This window comes from Notamacropus eugenii, chromosome 1 (assembly GCF_028372415.1).
Source record: "Notamacropus eugenii isolate mMacEug1 chromosome 1, mMacEug1.pri_v2, whole genome shotgun sequence".
Taxonomy (NCBI): Eukaryota; Metazoa; Chordata; class Mammalia; order Diprotodontia; family Macropodidae; genus Notamacropus; species Notamacropus eugenii.
In genome coordinates, this window is record NC_092872.1 from 599,019,190 (window position 1) to 599,040,273 (window position 21,084).

At 37.0% G+C, this 21,084-nt stretch overlaps 1 long non-coding RNA gene across 1 annotated transcript in view; it reads right to left on the bottom strand.

The window, feature by feature from the left end:
- LOC140520592 (uncharacterized) overlaps nucleotides 1–21,084 on the bottom strand; it is a 96,843-nt gene that overhangs the window by 11,592 nt on the left and 64,167 nt on the right. Inside the window, exon 2 of the long non-coding RNA XR_011972586.1 lies at nucleotides 1,394–1,448. This is a non-coding gene — a long non-coding RNA (uncharacterized lncRNA). The remainder of the gene's footprint in view (nucleotides 1–1,393; nucleotides 1,449–21,084) is intronic.

A 21,084-nucleotide genomic window follows, 5' to 3' on the forward strand; every position in this document is an offset into this window, starting at 1 on the left:
AACATTATCATATCCTCTTCTTAGAAGTCACCCTCTCCCTTAGTCTGCCCTCCATGATACTGTCCTTTTTGTTCAGTGGGGGGTATGGAGGTAGGGGGATGGTGTGGGGGTGGGGGGCTTCCTCCTACCTCTCTGACTACTCCTTAGTCCACTTCGCTGTTCTCCCATTCAAAAAAAATGAGTCCTCTCAAAATTCCAATTCTGAGTTTGGGGAGGAGACTTATGTAACTCTTGATCTTCATTTTTGCCTTTTGGAGATAGACTAGTCAGCACCAAACCTGGTCCTGGGAACTGGAAAGCATTTATTTTCTGATCAAGTATGAAATGGTTGCCTTGGAACAGGTACATGGCAAAGTGGCATATGATTGTACCCAACCAGAGAAGAGAGATTCTGAGAGTGGACTTTCCCAGGTCAAGAGAAGGTAGCAGATGAAACACCAAAATTCTACAAAGAAGACAAGGCCAAAAGACACCTTCTCTCTCCCTGTGTTGGTGTTACATGAGGAGTGAGAAAATATTCACAGCTTCCAAATACAGGTAGCAACTGAGACATAGAGAAAATTTCTTCAGAAAAATGTAGTTGCATGTATATGCATTCAGCTTGAGGCAATGGATACTTGGAGTGAACTTCCCCAGCTCAAGAGATGGTAATGGAAAGAGCACTATAAGAGTTCTTGTGGAAATACATGGCAGAGGTAGAGTTGAGCAGGCCCATTTAGACATGGAGAGGACTCCTAGCCTTGGTGGTTGCATCATCAGTAACATCAAGTTCAAGTACTCCAGAATTCAAGAGTTTAGACACTAGACCTTTGAGGGAGATAAAGTAATTTCTTGATCTATCACACCTCTAGTAAAAAGAATAGTTCTCCATAGTTCTTAAGGAATAAACAGTGCTTTGCTTCTACACAAAACCAGTTATTGAGATGATGCTGGTTCATTAAGAAAGGGATTACTTGGTTAGGAATCATCAAAATATGTTTACCTTTCTATGTAAGTCTGTGGTGGGCTAGATTGGGTTAAACCCAACATCTTAGAATACCGGTTATGGCTCTTGTGAGTCAAGGCACTCTTTAGCAGAAGTGGGGCAGTTTCTAGGTGGGTTGATATGGGACTTTGCTGTGAGTTCTTTGAACAAGGAATATATAACTATAAATTTAACATTCTACTGGGGAACACTTGAGATCCTCAGGGAACTTCCTTGCAGGTTATTTTTATCTCCTGTGGACTGCTTTGATTTACTTTTACTGTCTTAAGATTACTTTTACCAGAAAGTTACTTAATATATTTTTATTAAAGAAATGGTATCTCTCGGTCAGATGTGGAACTAGGACAGAGTTTAAAAGACAAGGCATTCCAAAAGTTTTGAAGGATTAGAAACAATCTACCTACTTACTGTAATATCATTTGAGTTGCCAATCTCCATAAGCAGAGGGAATTTCCAGAGTTGCCTACAGGGATGAAATAAAGAGTTCAAGTGGAAAATCAAAAGAAAATAAACAAAAAATCCTTTGTATTTAGTGACCCATATATATTCATTGCTCAATCTGCTCCCTCTCCCTCCTTAATTTCATTGGCCCCTCCTCATATAGGTTTTTGAAGCTAGGGATGATTTTGTTGTTAATCGGCACCTAAATGTGTATGGACTTGGATTCAATTAAAATGATCCTTGAAGGAATATAAGGCTACTGAGAGGTAAGTAAGGAGGCCAGTCATTCCTGGAATAGGAGATAACCTCTATAAAGGCACAGAGATGAGAAATGGAATGCTTGAGTTCAGGAAACAGCAGGTAGTCCAGTTTGGCTGGGAACATAGATGGAAGGGAAAATATGAAATAAAGCCAGAAAGTTAGCTTCCAGTCAGGTCGTTGATGGCTTTAATGGCTTTAACTGATAGGCTGAGCTTTTGTCTCAGAGGAAATAGGGAGTCACTGGAGATTTTGGAGTGGGACAGTGGAGTAATCAAATGTAGGCATTGAGAAAGATTATTGTGGTAACTGTGTGGAAGATGGATTAGTGAGAGGAAATACTTAGAAACAGTGAGAATTTCTCCTTTTCTAGAAACTGTACCTATTATAGCTGGTAGTATATTGGATAGAATACTAGGCCTAGATTCAGGAAGATATTAGTTCAAATCTGGCTTCAGATGCTTACTACCTATGTGACTCTGGGCAAGTCATTAAATATTTGTTTGAGTCAGCTTCTTCAACTGTAAAATGAGGATAATAATAGCATTTACCTCCCAAAGTTGTTATGAGGATCATATAAGATGCCATTTATAAAAAGAGCTTAGCACAGTGCTTAGCACATAATGGGTGCCATATGAACATTCATTCCTTTCCCTTTCTCTGTTAGTCCTAGGTCTTTGAATCCAGGCAGAATAAGTGTAATATAGCTTCTTTATGGATGTCTTTTGAATTCTTCAAGATAACTCATCTTCTTACTAAGGCTTCTTTTGGCTAGTCTAATAATAGCTGACATTTATAGCTGACTAGGGCATACAAAATACTTTGTAAAAAAAAATCATTTGATTTCTAAGCATCACTCATTCTTTCAGCTAATAATATGCCTTGCTCTTCAGTTATCTCAAGATCTTAGGTACTTTCACAGGACCATAGATTTAGACCTAGAAGGGACTTTTGAAGTCCTCTAATCAAACCTCTTCATTATATAGATGAGAAAACTAAAACCCCCAGAGATTAAATAACTTGACCAATATTGTGTACGTGTGTGTGTGTTCATCCTTTATTGCCTAAGAAGACCATGCTATCAGAGAAAGGATGACATGACTTGCACTTGACTTTGTTTTGAGTGAGGGAGGGCTGTGTTGTGTAGGTGGTAAATAGCAAAACAGCTTAAAATCCTCAAGTTCTGGTTCCAATTTCCTCCTCTGACTGTGGAATCATTTCGAATTCCCTTCCCCAAACTTCACCCAGAAGAAAACTTGATACTTGGGATACCTTTTCAGGGAAGACTATACAGGAATATTAGGAGAGAAATGTTGAAACATTTTTAAAGAGGTATAAAGGAGTATAGAAGGTCATTTATAAGAAAGCACAGATAAGCAGGACATTTTTGAAAGTAAAAGGCTGAATATATTACGTACTTTTTATGAAAGCAAGTGATATCAAACAAATTCACAGTTGTATAAACAATCCTCTTCTTTTGTTTCTCTTTGTATAAGGAAATGTTCCTTATTTTTTAGTATTAAGTTCAGAATAAAAATGAAATAAAATAAAAATAAATTTCATCTCATTTGATTCAGTTCATTGTTCTAAGATGATTTTCATATCTTAGCTCTGTCATCCTATGCATCAGTTATCCCTCCCAGTTTTATATAATCAGAAAATTTGGTAAGTATACCAGAGCTGTTCCTCCAAATTGACACGAATCCATTAATGGATCCTTTTTTTGGTATCCTAAGAATTAGTTCATCTTAACTTGCTGACTTGAATTAACTGAGAGTAGCTAAGAGTTCTCTCAAAATCTCCTTACTTAGCTTGGTATTCACCCAACAAAATAGTGTTAGCCATTATAAAAATTTCTTTCCAAGTAGTCTAAAGATCACTCTTAGCTGAGGCAAAAGAAGCAAAATAAAAACTATGTCTTCCTTTTTTCTACCATCTTTCTACATCAGTAAGTTGCCGAGCAGCCGCAATTGTTGAAAGTATTGTATTGGAAGCCAACCCTTGGGCCTCAGTTCCATCATCTGTAAAATGAAGAAATTGGACTAGATGACTTCAATGGTCCCTTCTAGCTCTAAATTTATCATTCTTTGATCTGTCATCATTGTCCCATCAACCCCAAGCTGTAGTCCTATCTCTTCCTTGATCTTCCTCTTGCTTCCAACATAAATATGAAAAAGCCCCACTTTTGTCCTTATCATTTGTAGGCAGTCTGAGCTTATTATAACTTTAATGCTTCCAAAGATAATCTTCCAGGGCTATGCTTCACTTTTTATATCAACTTTGCTGTGTTTTTTTTCCACATTATCTGCTTTTGCTCACATCTTTTCAAAATTCTCAGCTAGTTGACAAGTTCCCTTTGTATCCATGTCAGTCTCTTTATACAGTTTCCCTTTTTCCTCTTTATCTAAATTATCTTTTTGTTTATGACTGATTTTTATTTGCTAAAGCATTATATGATTTTCCATGGCTATAGCCTAACAGTAGTGTTACTATATGATCTTGAAAGCAATGAGTAAATTTCTTTTTAAAATGTTTTATTAGACTTTTGTCTAATTCCAACCAATTTTCTACCCCTATGTACTGTAGTTAAAATTACGGAACTTTGGTATAAAGTCAACAACCAGGCACCACAGAGTGCAAGAGTATCAAGAAAATAGAGGTATAAATTTAAAAGGGAGAAGAAAGAGAGAAAGGGGAAGAGAGATGTGGAAATTAATACGGAAATGGAGATGAGAGAGAGAGAGAGAGAGAGAGAGAGAGAGAGAGAGAGAGAGAGAGAGAGAGAGAGAGAAAGAGGAAATAATTAAGGATAGATAACAGGTATGGAATGGGGACAAGAAAAAAGAATGATGATGATGATAATGATAATAGCTAGTACTTATATAACACTTTATTATTTTTATTTGCCAAGAACTTTCCATTTGAAATTCTGCTTGGTTAGAACAGGATGCCCCCCCCCCCTCACTGGGTACCCCATGGTGTTCCCCCACCCCTTTGCAGTTTCCTTTTGTGCATTGTCTCTTTCCTGCTAAATTGTAAGCTTTTTGAGGGAAGGGACTGTCTTAATTTTTCTTATTTGTATTCCAGTGCCCTTAGCACAGGGCCCAGCACATAGCAGTGACAGTGAATATTATAATGTTTTGATATGTATTGTATCATATTATCTCATTTCCCCCCTCACAACAACTCCATAAGTGGGTTCTATTTTATGCCCTTTTATAGATGAGAATATTGAGGCTTAGAGAGGTGAGGTGACATAGGCAGTAATTGTCTCAGGCAGGATTTGAATTCAGTTCCTCCTGACCCTAAAAGCAGTATGCTATTTACCTCAAATAATAATACTCTTAAAGCCCAAACCATGGCACATAGGAGGAGTAGATGATGCAGAAGGAGTGGGGAAGGCAATAACAAGGAAAGAGAATTATAGCTAGGGAAATTTAGAGTGGGGACTTTTTCTACACTGAGACCAACAGTAAGTGGTTGTGAAGGCCTGGTAGGATCTCTGAAATTACAACTTGGGCTGTAGTGTTATCATCCACTTTGGTTTGCACTACAGTCGTTACAATATTTGACAAATCATCAAAGTCAAAGAAATATACAAGGCAATAGAGGTTTTCAGACTGACTAAAACAATCAAGAAGATCAACTTGACAGGGAAAATAAGAGAGTGGTATTCCTTCATAGTTTAGTGCTATAAGAAGGGAAAATACCCAAGAAGCAAAGAGAAATACTTGTAGCCTGTCTTTAAGAAATGCTTAAAGAAAGGACTGACTCCTGAGGATGGCAAACTATAAATGTGCATGAAACATGAATACTTTTATCATAGTATAATACTGTCATTTAGAATTCTTCTACACTGGCTTTTCCTTACATTTCCAATCATTTTACGCTTCTCTCCATGTGCAACACTGACCTTCTTGCAGTTCTTTGAATATAAACCTCCATTTCTCATTTCCATGCCTTTGTGCTCATTGTTCCCCAGGTCTGTAATGCTTTTCCCCATCATCATCTCTTAGTTTCTCTGGTCTTCCTTCAGCACTCAGCTTAAAGAAGACTTTCTGGATAAGGCCTTTCCTGGTCCCTGATCTTTTGTCTTACCCTCTTGTATTACCTTCCATCCTTTCGGAATACATCTTTTTTTTGTGCCTAGTTATTTACATGTTGATTTTTTGTGAAAGGGAACAGTTTTCACTTGTTTGTATCCCCAGAGCTTAACACAGTGCCTTCCACATAGAAGGTTTGCTAAAAGTTTATTAACTGAATAGTAAAATTAGGAATGGATCTTTAATAGACAAGGATTTCAGACTGCTTTTGATTAATGGTGCCCTTTGCTTTAAGTCATATAACTATGTATTGACAATGAGTATAGGCCAGCTATAAGAGATAACTTCACACTTAAGCCTAGGTTAGAGAAAATAAAAGCAGTTGCTAAAATATAAAAAGAGAAAGTCAGAGAAACTGAAGTCATGGATGATTATCACTTAATATAACAATAAAAATTATACTTAATAATAAAATGGATGACAAAATAATATGAATTCTCAAATGATTTTGTAAATGAATGGGCAAATTTAGACAGGAATTTTGGAAAGACCTTCTTGAGTTTAATGGCAGGAATTCAAATAGCTGACCAATTATGACAAAAATAGAGTAATTTTAAAAAGTTGACATTTGCCATAAATTCTGTGGACAAATGTAATCTTCCACAATATTTGGCAGAACATGCAAGAAGATTTTAGGTCATATATACAATAGCATATTTTGTGGTGGTTGTCATGGTTAGAACTATAGGAGACTGAAAATATAACAAATGCCTGTCAAGACATGGCTTATCAGTAAGAATTATACACCAGAACCTCACTATCTTTCAAGGACCGACAGTTAACAAATCCTTATGCTGTAAATATTCTTGAGAACTCTACCAATAAGCTGTATGGGAATCTGAATTATCTGCACTATAGCCCCAATCTCTCAGACAAAACTTTGATCCTTAAAAAATTTTAAGAACAGTATTTTTAATGGATTTTACCATAGTTTTAATTTCATTAATCTCCAAGCTACACTGAACAACATATGTTCAAAATACAGAGATCTTGCAGAAGAACTCAGAATAATGTGGAAACAGGATGTGTTATGTATCATCCCCACAATTCTACCTACTATGACAGTTATAGCAAGAATACTTTCGATGAGGCTACAGAAGATGAGTTTAAAGCTAATGCTTTTATTCAAATACACAATAGTGGCTATTTTATCTCCTGTTACTTTATTTTATCGACAAAACATTGACTACAAATAGATAATAACAATTATAGTATAGCAACTTGTCCAAGGACCAGTCTGTCTGAACTCCATAAAACAAAGAGGAATAATTTTTATTTATTTAACATATATACAATATAATAATAATTTTATTTATTTATTTAATAGTAACCAAAAAAACCATTAGCATCCTAGTGTAGTAGATAGAGCCCTAGACTCAGGAGTTCTATTCCCATCTTTGCCAGTAGTTTAAGAGTTTACATTTATATGATTATTTCAAGGCTTTCAAAGTGCCTTATTTATCTAATCTCGTGTGACCCTGCAGCAACACTGTGAAACAGACATGAAAGATATTATTATCCACACTTTACAGATGAGAAAACTGAGGTTCACAGATATTAAAGTACTTGTCAAAAATAATACAGACAGTAAATACTGGAAAAAGAGTTGAACTGAGACCTTCCTGACTCCAAATCCATACTGCTACAGACTATGCCACAAAAGAAAATGCAGAGGGAAGGGACAGGTATGGAGACATTTGCTAAGACTGCTGTACAATGTACTATTGAATTAAAATATAGAAAATAAGGTGATAGATGATCTTTCATAATTTTTTTAGAAGTTGAGGGATAAAGTGATAATAAGTGGAGGAATGATGATGTTAAAGAGGTTAAGAAAAGTTTAGGTAAAGCAGGGACTGCCTACTCCAATATTTAGCCTAAGATAGGCTGTACGTGCATATACATAGACACATACAGAGGGCCGATTGAGCTAGTTTTTGCAAAGAAGGTTCTTTGAGGGCACGTAATTCAGCTTCAAATCTGCCCAAAGCTAATCCAGAGGCCTTGTCATCTCCTTGAGCAAACCCAATCAGCAGCCAAAAGACTCAGGAACTGGCAAAGTCTCAGTCAATATTGGCCTCAACTGTGGAAACCTGTAACCTCAGCAACTGGCAGCTGAGCCCCATTTGATTCTGGCTCCGGTAATACAATATAAAGATAATACGGTTCAATAGACTATTTCAAAAAATGATTTATGATATAAAACACCCTTGATGAAAGCACAATCTTACCTAGTCAGCTCCCACACAGAGTTATCATGCAATTTAAAGTGAGCTCTGAAAGAAATGCCATGTCCTTTCTTAAAGTGGAAATCCTTGAATCCTATAAGAAGAGAAGTACTTGGCCCCTTTGGATTGATCTTTTACCAGGACAATCACTCCAAAGCTCAAAGGATGTTATTAACTCATCTGGGATAGTGAACAAATTAGATTCAACCAATATTTTTGAAGTTTGAACTGAGTATGTAAGGCACTGTGTTGGGTGCTGCTGATATAAAAGTGTGTAAATAACCTAGGTGCTGATCTCAAGAAGCTTACAGGATGATCAGGATGATGATGATGATGATGATGATGATGATGATGATGATGATGATGATGAAGAAGAAGATGATGGTGGTAGTGGTGGTGGTGGTGATAGTGACGATTGACAAGGGACAACATGCCATATGGATAGAGAGTAGCCTCAGATACATGGAGACCTAAGTTTTAAGTCTTACCTTTGGCTAAATGAATCTGTTCAAGTTATTTAACTTCTCAGTTCTCTAGGCCAGAGGTGCCAAACACCCTCAGTCCTAATGCTGATACAGTACTCTCTAGTGGCCTAAACTGAATTAAATGAAGTAGGAAAATATTTAAGAAAATAAAAATTTAGAAAATAGGCAACATAATGTTTTTAAATGAACTCAATATGTATGGATTACTGCCCTCTCCCCCCCCCCAATTCAATTCAAGTTTGACACCACTGTTCTAGGCAACTCTCTAAGGTTACAAATAACAGTAAAGGTGCTATTCTACATTTTCATTAGTAGAGAGAGTTTTCTCCCCGGGAAGCCCTATTCCAAATAGCAGACAACATTTACATGATGCTTAAAGTTTAAGCAAAGTATTTCACATATATAATCTTATTTGATCCCATGAGAGACATGCTATTATCTCTGATTTACAGATGAATATACTGAGACTGAGAGGTAAAATGATTTCCCCATGATTATAGAGCTACTATATATACATGTCTGAGGCAGAATTTGAACTCAGATCTTCCTGACTCAAAGTCCTGCACTGTATCCACAATGCTGCGTCACAGACATTGCAAAGGAAACTGAACTAAATACAAAGAAGTTTAGGTAAAATACAATTGAAAATTTGGACAGAAAAGTATCACTTTCCCTTGAAATGGGTCCCCTATTTATAGTCTTAGGAAGGGCTATATTATTGAGAGATTAAGTAACTTAATCAGTGTCACACAGCCAGTATGTGTCAGAGGAAGTACTTGAACACCAGTCTCTCTGGCTCTGAATCCAGCTCTCTATCCACTGCTCCATGAATATACTCTTCTAAGAATACACACAATAAACACAGGATATTTGGTGGAGAAGAACACGTTGCTGGAGGAATCAGGATGGGTAGACTCTACACAGGTGGTGATATTTGTTCTGAACTTTGAAAGAAATTAGGGATTTTAAGAGATGGGGGTAAGGAGGGAGAGTATTCCAGCCATGGAAGACAGAACAGCCCATGAAAAGACTCAGAGATCACAGATGGAATGTTCTCGGTGATAGACCAAATTGTGGAGGCTCTTAAATGCCAAATAGAGGATTTTATACTTGATCCTAAAAGCAAAGGAAAACACTTATAAATGAAGACTCCCCAGAGGCCCACATGGTACAACTGTGCTCCGCCAGGTACTTCCTAGGCTTTCTTAAGTCAGCTCTTCTCTCCACTGGCAGTCAACCTGTCCCCAGAATGACAGAATGGCTCTGAAGAGTTTGTATTTTATTTTAAAAGACCAATGAAGCACATACCGATTCCCACTTAAGGGAAGATTCCCTAGGGTTACCACAAAGTTTTGCAATTGTGATCTTCCATGAAACCCAAAGAGGTGTCTGCTCCTCTCTCTGCTAACAAACCAATCTATGCCCCAAACAGCAGAGTTGTGGCCGATTCTGCATCCACCAAACTGAGTACCCGTCTTTTCATTCCCTCAAATGTTTCAGCTAAATTCTGCATTTTTTACGGTAAATCTCCCTTGTTCTTTCCATCTCTCCTGAGTTAATTCATTGCATTGCTTGGTATGAGGCTCTCCTCAATCTTCTACTTATAAGAATATCTGTCTTAAGGCAAAACTGTCTCCTTTGGGCTCCTCTTGTGGGATGGCACTGAGAGGCAACTACCAGTTTTAGAATCATGTTCTAGTCATAGGTTTTTGAGTTAGGAAGAATATTGGAGGTCATCTAGTCCCAGATTCCCCCAATTTTGTATGAGGGCACAGGCCCAGAACATTTAAGGGTCTTGATCAAAATCCCACAGTTAGAAATCAGCAGAGTCAGAATTCAAAGCCAGATCGAACTCAAAATACAGTACCTTTCCCACTATACTGGTTTATAAGTGGGGCAGCACTGCCCAACCTGCTCATTCACGGCATTATTCTTTCCTTGTATAACCACTAACTGAAAAGTCAGCGGGACATACCCTTCTGTAGAGTACCTTGTATTTTATGTAGATAAACCTTTATAAAACTATGCCTTTATGTTTATAAAATGACTTTCTATGCATTTGTTCATTTGATCATTTCAATGTTATAAGGGAGCTAGAACTGAAGTCATTATACCCATTTTATAGATCAGGATACTTAAAAAAAAAAAAAGTTCAACATGGCAGAGTCTTCTGAGTTTTCTTGACCGTTGAAGTATTTTATCCATGACCAGTTTAAGGCAGTCTCTTTTACTCCTCTCTTCATGGAAGAAATTGTATTATGCAACCCCTAGCCTCCTTTTTTTATGGTACTCATCAAAAATTCTTTGCTGAAGGCTCCCTAACCGTATTTATTGCTTTCTATAGAATTAGAAGTTACCTATTGTGGATTTTTGCATTGTCAGTTCTAATTGTCCTTGCTATCATGGTTGTGGCCAAACTTCTTGGACATTTCTCCTGCTTTCCTTAGTTATTGTCATTCTTGTTGTTTTAAAACATGTTCCTTTTTTTACCTGCTTAAATGAGGAAAACAACTTGGCCTTCAGTTACAAATGCTGGAATTTAACAGATAAGCTGCACGTTCCTCCTCCACCATTCCTTCTCTCCTCCCCTCCCAAAAAAAAAATCAACTATGAAAAAAATGATGAAAGCCTAAGAATCTGTTCAAAACTCAATTTCTTCCCTCAGAAACAATTATTTAATTTGGAAAAAAAGTTTGGACCTGGCCTAATAGCATACCGCAGAGTGTGGTTTGGATTGAGCAAGTTAATGAAAACATTAACTGACACAGAACAACCCTTATGAAGCAAAAAGCCTTATGAATCTTGGTGATGATACACTTTTGTTTCATTTCCCTTCTTGGAGAATGTGGTTTGGCCTGATGAATTAATAAAAATTAAAATGCCCCTAAAGTAAACAGATGCCATTTCTGACATGTTGCTGATTAGAGGAACTAAAAATTATAATGACCTTGCTAGAAGCAATGGAAATTATTGATTTTTTTCAAACACTGACAAATCAAATCAATACATTTTTCCCCTTCAAGAATTTGGAAACATTTTTTTGCAATAAAAAGGACATTCACAGAAATGATAGGAACACACAAACCACTGAAAGGGGAAAAAACATTACAGTATTCTGCCTTTTCTTCTGCTAGAGCATGAGTATTACATTGTTGTCAATCTAGAATGTTTGGAGAATGGAGAATTCTGATTACTTGAATATCCATGTTAATTGAGTAATTAGCACATTTGGATTAGCCATATTGGGAGAATTAGAATACAATAGAATACAAGAATTAGAATACAATAAAACTTGTATAATATTCAAATGAGAGTGAATGCAATTTAACCTGGGGCTCTTATAAATTTCAGATATACAAACAAACCTTAAAAATTCTGGCTCTATCTCAGTGTTTTGGTTCTTTGAATTCTGGATAAATGATTATTTAATAATAATAACTCAAATATATATATATATATACACATACACATACATATATGTGTGTATACACACACACACACACACACACACACACACATATATATATGTATATGGTTTGAGGTTTCTACAAAGGTAGAGAGTACAGATGTTACTCTTCCCATTTCAATACATTTTAACAGTCAAGGAAACTGAGGAGCAGAGAATTTTTGATTCCCCCAGAATTAGAGGCAGGATTTGAAATCAGATTTTGACTCTGAAACTAGCCTGTTTTCACAATATTTTGCTTCTTTGAGTTGATGAATTCCTCTTTAAGTTTTGTCCTTCCAACAGCCTTTCAAAATTAGCAGCATTTTTTTCCTTTACTGTTAAGAAAGAGAAAAAGTCATCTAACAGGATTGCCTCCACTTCCTCACGTTCCATTGTTTCTTAAAAATGACTTCTTAGTCTAGTTTCTAATCCAGACAATCAGCTGAAACTGCTCTCTCCAAGGATGCTGATACCCCCTTAATTGCTGAATCCACTATCCTTTCTCAGGCTTCCCTTCTCTTTTCCCAGTTTTTAACACTATTGATCATCTCCTAGTCCAAGATATCTCCTCTTGCTGTTCTCTGGTCATGTTCATTCTGTTTCTTCCTACACTGGAAACCTATTTGCCCCAATCAGCAAGAGTTCCACATAACTATCCCCACTCAGACTCAGATTCACCACACTACCAGCTGCTTCTCTCTTTGCCATCTTTATACCAAGCATTTAGGAGGCACAGTGGCTAAAATCAAGGATACCTGAATTCAAATCCAACCTCTGACACTTATTAGCTGTGTAACTTTAGGCAAATTAATTAACTTCTATCTATCTCAATTTTCTCAACTTTAAAATGGGGATAATAACACTTCCATTCCAGTGTTGTTATGAGGAACAAATAATCTAATATTTTTAAAGTTTCTGACTCATAGAAGGAACTTAATAAAGTTCCTTCCTTCCTTCCTTCCTTCCTTCCTTCCTTCCTTCCTTCCTTCCTTCCTTCCTTCCTTCCTTCCTTCCTCTATCCTATTTACCCTTTCTTCTTTTTCTTCCACACCCTCTCTACCTCCAACGATGGGAATGGCAATCAGAACAATATTGCCATTCCTGGAAAGGTCATGTTTGTCAATTGTCCTGTAAAGCCACTCATCATCCCAATGATTTCCCAGGCCATATCACCCCTCCTTGGCCACTGTGTCCCTTACATGTGTTATCTTCCCTATTATAAGGTAAGTTTATTGAGGGCAGAAGTTTCCTTTCTATGTCTGTATTTTTCAGTCCTTAGAATGGTGTCTTATTTTCATTTGTTCATTTATTCTTCCCTGGGTTTTCATGATTATCTCTTGACTCTTATCCTTCCCAATCATCATTCCCTAGTCTTCCTGGCTGTCTCATCATTCATAACCTACTCTCTTTGTGTGAGTGTGTAATAGCAATTTAAATGGAAAGACCTTTCCCATTCATTAATAGATCCATGTCACCTCCTTGAATTATCGGGAAGCCTAAATCACATGTGTTGGGAAGAGCTTGCTGAAGGGGTGGAACAGGAAGGGTGACACGGAACTGGGAGGTAGTTAGTGAGAGTGTTCAGGGCAGAGGAGAGAGGATGCAGGCCAACATGCACAGCAAGGTTCTTATTTGTTTGTGAGAAGACCCTGGCAGGGTAGGGGAAGCTCGGGAATGACTTTGTCCCCAGCAGTGATAATGTGTATTGATTTCTTGGCTACCATGACAGATTTAACTTTCTGGTTCTGGGATGTGGCTTTCTGGTATCTGAATAAATGTTTTTCTTCTGCGTTCTATATGGAGAATCTGTCATACTTTGTGATTGAGAGCTACACTGGTACATTCATAGCCACCAACAGTGCTGTGAATATTGCCTGGGTAATACATTGTATACCCATAAGGCTCTGTCCTGAGCCCTCTTCTCTCTGTCTGTGATCACTGTGTAATCTCATCAGTTCCCCTGGGTTCAACTGTTATCTCTTTATATAATACCCAAAACTACATATCCAGTGTCCATGTCAGTCTTGGAGTCCACATCACCAGCTGCCTCCTGACATTTCCACCTGGAAATCTGATAGACATCTCCATTTCAACATATCCAAAATGAAGTTCATTGTCTCCTTTACAAACCAACCATTCTTTCTAACTTCCCTATTACTATTGATGACATTCAGATTTGAAACCTTAACATCATTCTCATTTCTTCCCTCTCTCTACTGTCCCTTCACCAGAGCCATTTACTTACCAATTTTTGTCAGTTCTACCTCCTCAACATGTTGCACATTTATGTCTTTCCCTCTATGCATTTGAATATTGCCCTGGTCCAGCCTCTCATCACTTCTCTCCTGACTATTATATTATTCTCCTTATTGATCTCCTTACATCTAATCTGCACCCTCACTAGTCCATCCTCCACACAACTGCATAATTGATGCTTAAAGCACAGGTTCAATAATATCACTATTTTCATCAATTACCTTCTCTTACAGCCTTTTGCCTGTAGGAAGAAATACTAACTTCTGTTTGGCACTGAAAGCTGTTCATATCTGGCTCAAACCAATTTTTCTAACCTGATTACAAATTATTATCCACCATATGTTTTACATTTCAACTCTGCTAGTTTACTTGCTTCTCCCCATCTGTGACTTTCCAGCTCCCACTGCATATCTTCGTACAGGTTGCACCTCTGTTTTTCCATGCTGGTTGGTAGTTGTTGCCCCACCCAATTAGAGAATCTTAAAATAAATTTGATCTAAGGTGAATTCTGGCTCACTGTGTTCTACTCAGGCTTGGGTAGGGCTAGATCCTTTGTCTAGATTGTCTATGACTGAAGGTGGTCTGGAAGTAAATGGCATAGTCAAAGTCACATTCCCTCAGCTTCTTATTAGAATAGGACCACCTTTCATTATAATATTCATTCTCTCATTACTTGTTAACCAATCAGAGTTGATTGCCACCCTCAGGAACACCCACACTTCCAAGATCATATAAGCATTGAATGGGTTCCATGAGGGGTGTTTGGCAATTGAGAGTATCACTGGCCTCTTTTATTAATTATATGATACCATAATTAGTAAAATAATTACCCAGAAACTTGTTATACATTACAGAACGTATATTTTATATTCACTTCTGGATATACATGTTGTCTTCTATCACAGAACTGAAGCTCCTTGAATGCAGGAACTACTTCATTTTTTAACAGAGAGAGATAGAGAAAAAAGAGAGAGAAAGGAAAAAGCAAGAAAGGAAGGGAAAAGGATAGGTTCTGAGAAAGAGAGAGAGAGAGAAAGCAAGAGAGAGTGTGTACATTTGTTCTGACTAAAAAGCTTAATATTATTGGCCATGGGGAAAAATATGAATCTTATTTCAAAATGTTACCAACTGAAGAAAACAGCATGACTCACACTGTGAGAACATGACAGTGGCATCAATACCCTCTTGTCTGAGAGTCAGTCTTCCTCTCTGTCTTTGGCACAATCACCGTTATGCCTTTGTTTTCTTGAATTATTATTAACTTCATTTAAAATCTCCAAACCTATTTTCTTGTAAAGGAACTGAAGTTTTCCAACAGTTTTCCGACTGTTTATTCTTCAATTGCCATGAAAATTCCAGCATCTTTGTCTCCTTTCTTGTCCCTTCCCCTCCTCCAATCCTCATGTCATTGAAGTAGTCAGTAGAGCTAGAGAGATACTCTAGTTCCAAAAAAACCCCCAAAAACCCCAAAGATAGCCTCTAAGACACAAAGAAACAAGTTGTTCTTTTCCATTTTCCTTGTTCTGGCTTTCATGAATGCTTCTGATGGTACATGCTGTCTTCCTAACCCTGTTCCATGGTACAGGAGGAAGGCAACATGGTGGAATGAAAAACATTGTGAGTCCATTGAATGAACCTAAATTCAAATCCTGCCTCTGTCATTAACTGCCTGCCTGATCTTGAGCAAATCATTGTTCTGCTCTGGTTTAAATTTCCTCTTTTTGGTTGCTGTTTGTCCTTCATTCCTGAAGAAGAATATGACTTCAGGAAAGCAATGCCATGACATGCAAGTGAATTGGATTTAAGGGAGGGAAAGCTGCGCAAAGTCACCAGCCTCACTTTCACCTCCAGAGCCTTTTGGGTATGGTGGCCAGTTATAGATCAGGATGACTGGAGATGACCCAGGATGTAGTGGGTATCCTTGGCCTTTTCAATCTAAGGTCCTTTACAGGAATCAGTTTGACTGAGACAAAGCCTCAGAATTTCCTCTTCTACATCCACAGAAATCAGTATGGCTTATGTGGGGCTAGAATGTAACCCAAACAATCAGTAAATTTTGTTGCTAGAAGATAGGAAAACTGAAGGAAGAAGTGTGGATCAAGGACTGAGGCAGATGGGTATGCTTGACTCTTTATAAGTATTCACTGGTCACATGTGCTTCACATAAAATATTTTCTATGCGTGTATATTTCCAGATCCCATGTGTTTTCATCATGTGCCTTTCTTCACTGGTGGTATGGCAACCTATGAATGAGTATACAAAATTCGGCACAGGGTATTTTCACTTAATCTACTGTGCTCTCTCATTAGACACATTTGTTTTCAGCTAATGGTTCCCTTGGTTAGTTGATAAAAGTAAAAATATCAAGGAGATATGGATTTAATGGTTATAGACCCATAAAGTTCCCAAAATTTGGGTTAACTTTTCTGGGGACCCTTGTGGGAGGGAGATCTCAGTCTCCCTGCATGTACAGGGAACTGAAAGAGATATCTAATAGAGGTGTCATGGTAGCAAATTGGGCACTTCATCCAGAATCAGAGGACCTGGGTTCAAATCTTGAGTGTCAATTACTGTACTATGTAAAATTGGATATGCCACTGAATTCCTCTGGGCCTCAGCGGTTAAATTAGATTAGTAGTTGGATTACATTAGATTTGGCCTCTAAAATCCTTTCCAACTTGAATCCTGTGATTTTACCATTCTCTTTGTCCTTCCTCCAGTGATTCCTTTGCAGGGGTCCTTAGTGCCAACAAAGAGACCAAGAATTCATAGCTACTGTGGTTTACATAATCTAGTCCTGAGGCTTCTGAATCACAAAAAATTTCTAGGAGGAGAAATAAGCAGATACGCACTTTGCTTTCACAAACCTTAGAACTTAGTCCTTGGAGTTCACCAAATTTGGGACTAACAAAACTGTTAGATAATTTGTTGTTTTGATGCTAACTTGAAAAAACAGAGAATTATTATCTATAAGGTAACTCAAAGGCCATCTAATCAAGCAATCTCATTTAATAAATGAGGACACTGAGGACTGAGGAAGAGAAGAGACTTTTCCAAAGTCACATGGACAAAGAAAGTGTTTTACATCAGATTTTGTGTCTCATTTTCCAAACAAATCTTTCTTATGGAAAGCCTCAATACACCAAAGGTCTATACATTTGCCTCTTGGAGATTTAGGAGGAGAAGACAGGGATAAACAATGGAAAAGTCTGGAAATGTACTGGGTAACATCAGTAACTCTCCTCTCAGAAGGTATCACCTGATTCAAGATCACAGATGGGTCCTCTTCATCATTTTTCACTTTAATACAATAAGCATTAAACACTTACTGCTCTTTGCCAGGCAGTCAGAATTCAAAGACACAAATGAAAACTGTCTCTGGCTTCAAGAAATTTGTATTCTACTGGAACTTTCCACTTGATGTAGAATTTTCCCAGTATTGTACCTTGGTATTTTCATCTTAACATTTTTTCTGAACAACTATGCTGGTAGCTTAGAACCTCATTAGAGACTGCAACTGTGTATGTGTGGGTTACCATTACTAGAGAAACAAGTTCTCTTTGTTCTTGGGTTACATTTTCCTGCGTTAAAGAAAAATGTGGTTACTATTAGTCTGGAACACATAACCTGCTATTTTTAGAGGAAGGATTTGCTTTAGAATATAATCTAGAATTTCATCATGTAGAATATAATTGTCTTTGGGTTAAAAATTGTTGACTGTGGAAACTAGCTTATGAAGCAAACAAATAAACTGATTTAAAGTTTTGGTTTGGTAACTTGAAATTTATTATATATCTCAGTAAACCTAGAATCATAAACATATTGAAATGTACACAACTTTTAGAGATTATTTTTAAAATTAAAATTTATTTTTTAGTTAATGGATATTCATTTTTTCTCCCTCAATAAATTGGTCTTTATTAAGTACCTACTGTGTGCCAACCTTTACCCCACTGGGGAAAAAAAAAGATAATTCTTGTAAGAAACACACACACACACACACACACACACACACACAGAGTCAAGCAAAACTCATTCCCTCATTAGTTGTGTCCAAAAAATACATTATTCATTCTGCTCTCTGAGATCATCATCATCTCTCCTTTAGGAAGCGAGTAGTATGCTTCCAATAATTTAGTCAAACTCCTACTTTTGACAGGTGGGGGGAGGGTGTGAAGAATGAGGCTCAGAGAGTCTGTTACTTATCTAAAGTCTCACAACTAGAAAAATGGTAAGATCAAGAATAAATCAAAATTTCTTGAGTTTCAGTGAGTTATACTTTCCAGCCAGCCATTGTTAATCAATGGTAACACAGTTCTAATGTACCACACTAGGAATTGCAAATTTACCTTTGTCTTTGAGTTACAGAATCTAAGATTTTCAGAATTTGAAGGTGTGCTAGAGAAAATCAACACCAATTTTCTACCTGAACAAAAATCTCCTCTACAAATGCTTATCTTGCCTTTGCTTAAAGACTTTTAGTGAATATAGGTAGGGGGCAGCAAGACACATTATCTCCCAAGGCAGCCCGTTCCATTTTTAGAAATTAATGATTAGTACAAATACTTTCCCCTTGTGTCAAGACTAAAAAGACCTCTTTGAAATGTCCATGAATTATTTTTAGCTCTGTCATCTGCAGCCTCTCCTACAAATCCCCACGCCCCCCAAATACCTGAACACATCTACTGTGTCCCTACAAAATCTCTTTTCGAGATTCTATTCCAATTCTTTCAAGAAAATATCCGGCAGGATTATTTGAAGGCTCTTCACTAATGTAGCTGCTTTCTTATCTAATTAATAAAGTCATTCCTAAAATATGACTCCCAGAATTCAGCACAGTGCTTCAGATGTTCAAATGTGGTTTGCCTAGTATAGAATACACTGGGGTTAGGAAAGTGATATATCTGAATATATATCTCTATATATCTATCTATATACATATAATGTATATATGTGTGTGTACGCATATACATATATGCTAATACTAGAGCTTATAAGAACACATTGGGAGTAGGGTATTTTTAAAAGGATGTTGGTAAGCTGGGGAAAAAAGTGTTGTGCTTCATCCATCATATCTGATCCTGCAAGGTCCTTTCACTTTCAAATGTCTCTCTGATTCATCTCTTTGATTCCTCATTTTCAAAGCCATAGTATACATTAATACCTTCATTTCTCATACTTCAATTACTTTACCAGTTTTTCAACTGCCATCTGTGACTCCAGGTCCTGAATTCTCCAAATGACAAAGGAGCTGAGGAGACTAATCTGAAATTTACCATAATCAAGATTTGAATATGAGATTTATTTGACTTTGAAATGCAAAGGAAAGAGCATATTTTAGAAATTTAGAAAACAAATGGATTAGGTTTGGATGGTCTTTTAAATTTGGAGAAGAGTCAAAGACAGATTCCATGTCTGGGTAACTAAGTTGATGAATATGTTTCTTATGATAATAAGAAGGTTGGTGATGATCAGACAAATAAAAGGACAGGGAGAAAGGGAGATGAGAAGCATGGTCTTTACAATTGTAGCCTTTTTTAAAAAAAAAATTGAATCCATACTTTCATCTTGAAGTAATGAGTGCATGAATAAGTTAACACTTTGGGGGCCATTGTGTTAATTTGTTTTCTGTATAATTAGGTTTTAATACAGTTTTGGCTTATCTATTTAATTATCATACTTTTACAGTTTTGGTAATAATTTAGAATGTGCTAGATTTAGTGCTATAAAATGTTATATAAGATTTCTTCATGGAATTCTTCCCTTTTTATTTCCAGTAACTGGCCTTGCTGTGCAAACTGTAATTATTTTCATGATGATCTTTTTGCAAATGCTTACCATTGTTATTGCAACATTAGATGCAACAATATCACACAAATATTTCCTGTTACCTTTAGGAATATGATAAAATCAACTCTAACAACTCCTTGCTTTGTTTCTCTGAAGAGTGAGTTCCTATGAACCATCCTTCCATTTAGGTATGACTTCTTTCTTCTGATTTTGTTTATAGAAAGAATTTCAAGATTGGTTGCTTAGATCCTCAGCAGTTTGTCTACTCAATAATCACTGGACAAGGATTTCACCTTTAAAATATCAAGAGTTACATCAAACTTACTAGTCTAAAAACTATGGGAGAAGTTTCTTAGTACCCTTTGCCCCCCTTAACACTGGCCCTGTGTCTATCAAAGAAGAAGAGGGCCTTAAATGACTAAGAGCCATTTCATATTTTCTTTGTTCCATGTGTTGCCATGGCCAAAAAAGTCACCATGGAGTAATCAGGGCCCTTAGAGAGCAGACAATCTATTTCAAGGTCCATATTGATGTCCCTTCGGCATGGTAGAACATTTCAGAGCCTATGCTCCAGTAGTACAGTCTTCAAGAATTCAGGATCATCTCCAGATCAAGATAAAACATCAAAGCAGGGTTATTTGGAATGATAACAACATAAGATCCTCCAGGCTAGTCATGGTGACACCTTCTGAATTCCCAAACTCTGGGTGTATGAACTTGAACACTGGGATACTTGGATGAGCAGACAAAGATCTGGTCTATTGTCTACATGATACCAGAATGTGTGAAAATTGGGCATCAGATAAATTCAGTCTATCAACAAGCTCACTCCAGAACTCCAAACAGAGTTCTCAATTTCAGACTTAAATAACAAGATTTAGAACTGGAGGGGTCATAGAAGGCCACCTAGGACAATTCCATTTTCTTAGATATATGGAAATTAAGGTCCAAAAGGTTAAGTGATTTACCCAAAATCACACAAGTAGTAAGTAGCAAAATAAGCATTCAAAGCAAGGACCTCTGACTCCATATCCAGCATTTTTCCATCTGACAAGTGAAACCTACCTGGGTAACAATTTTAGCTCTTTA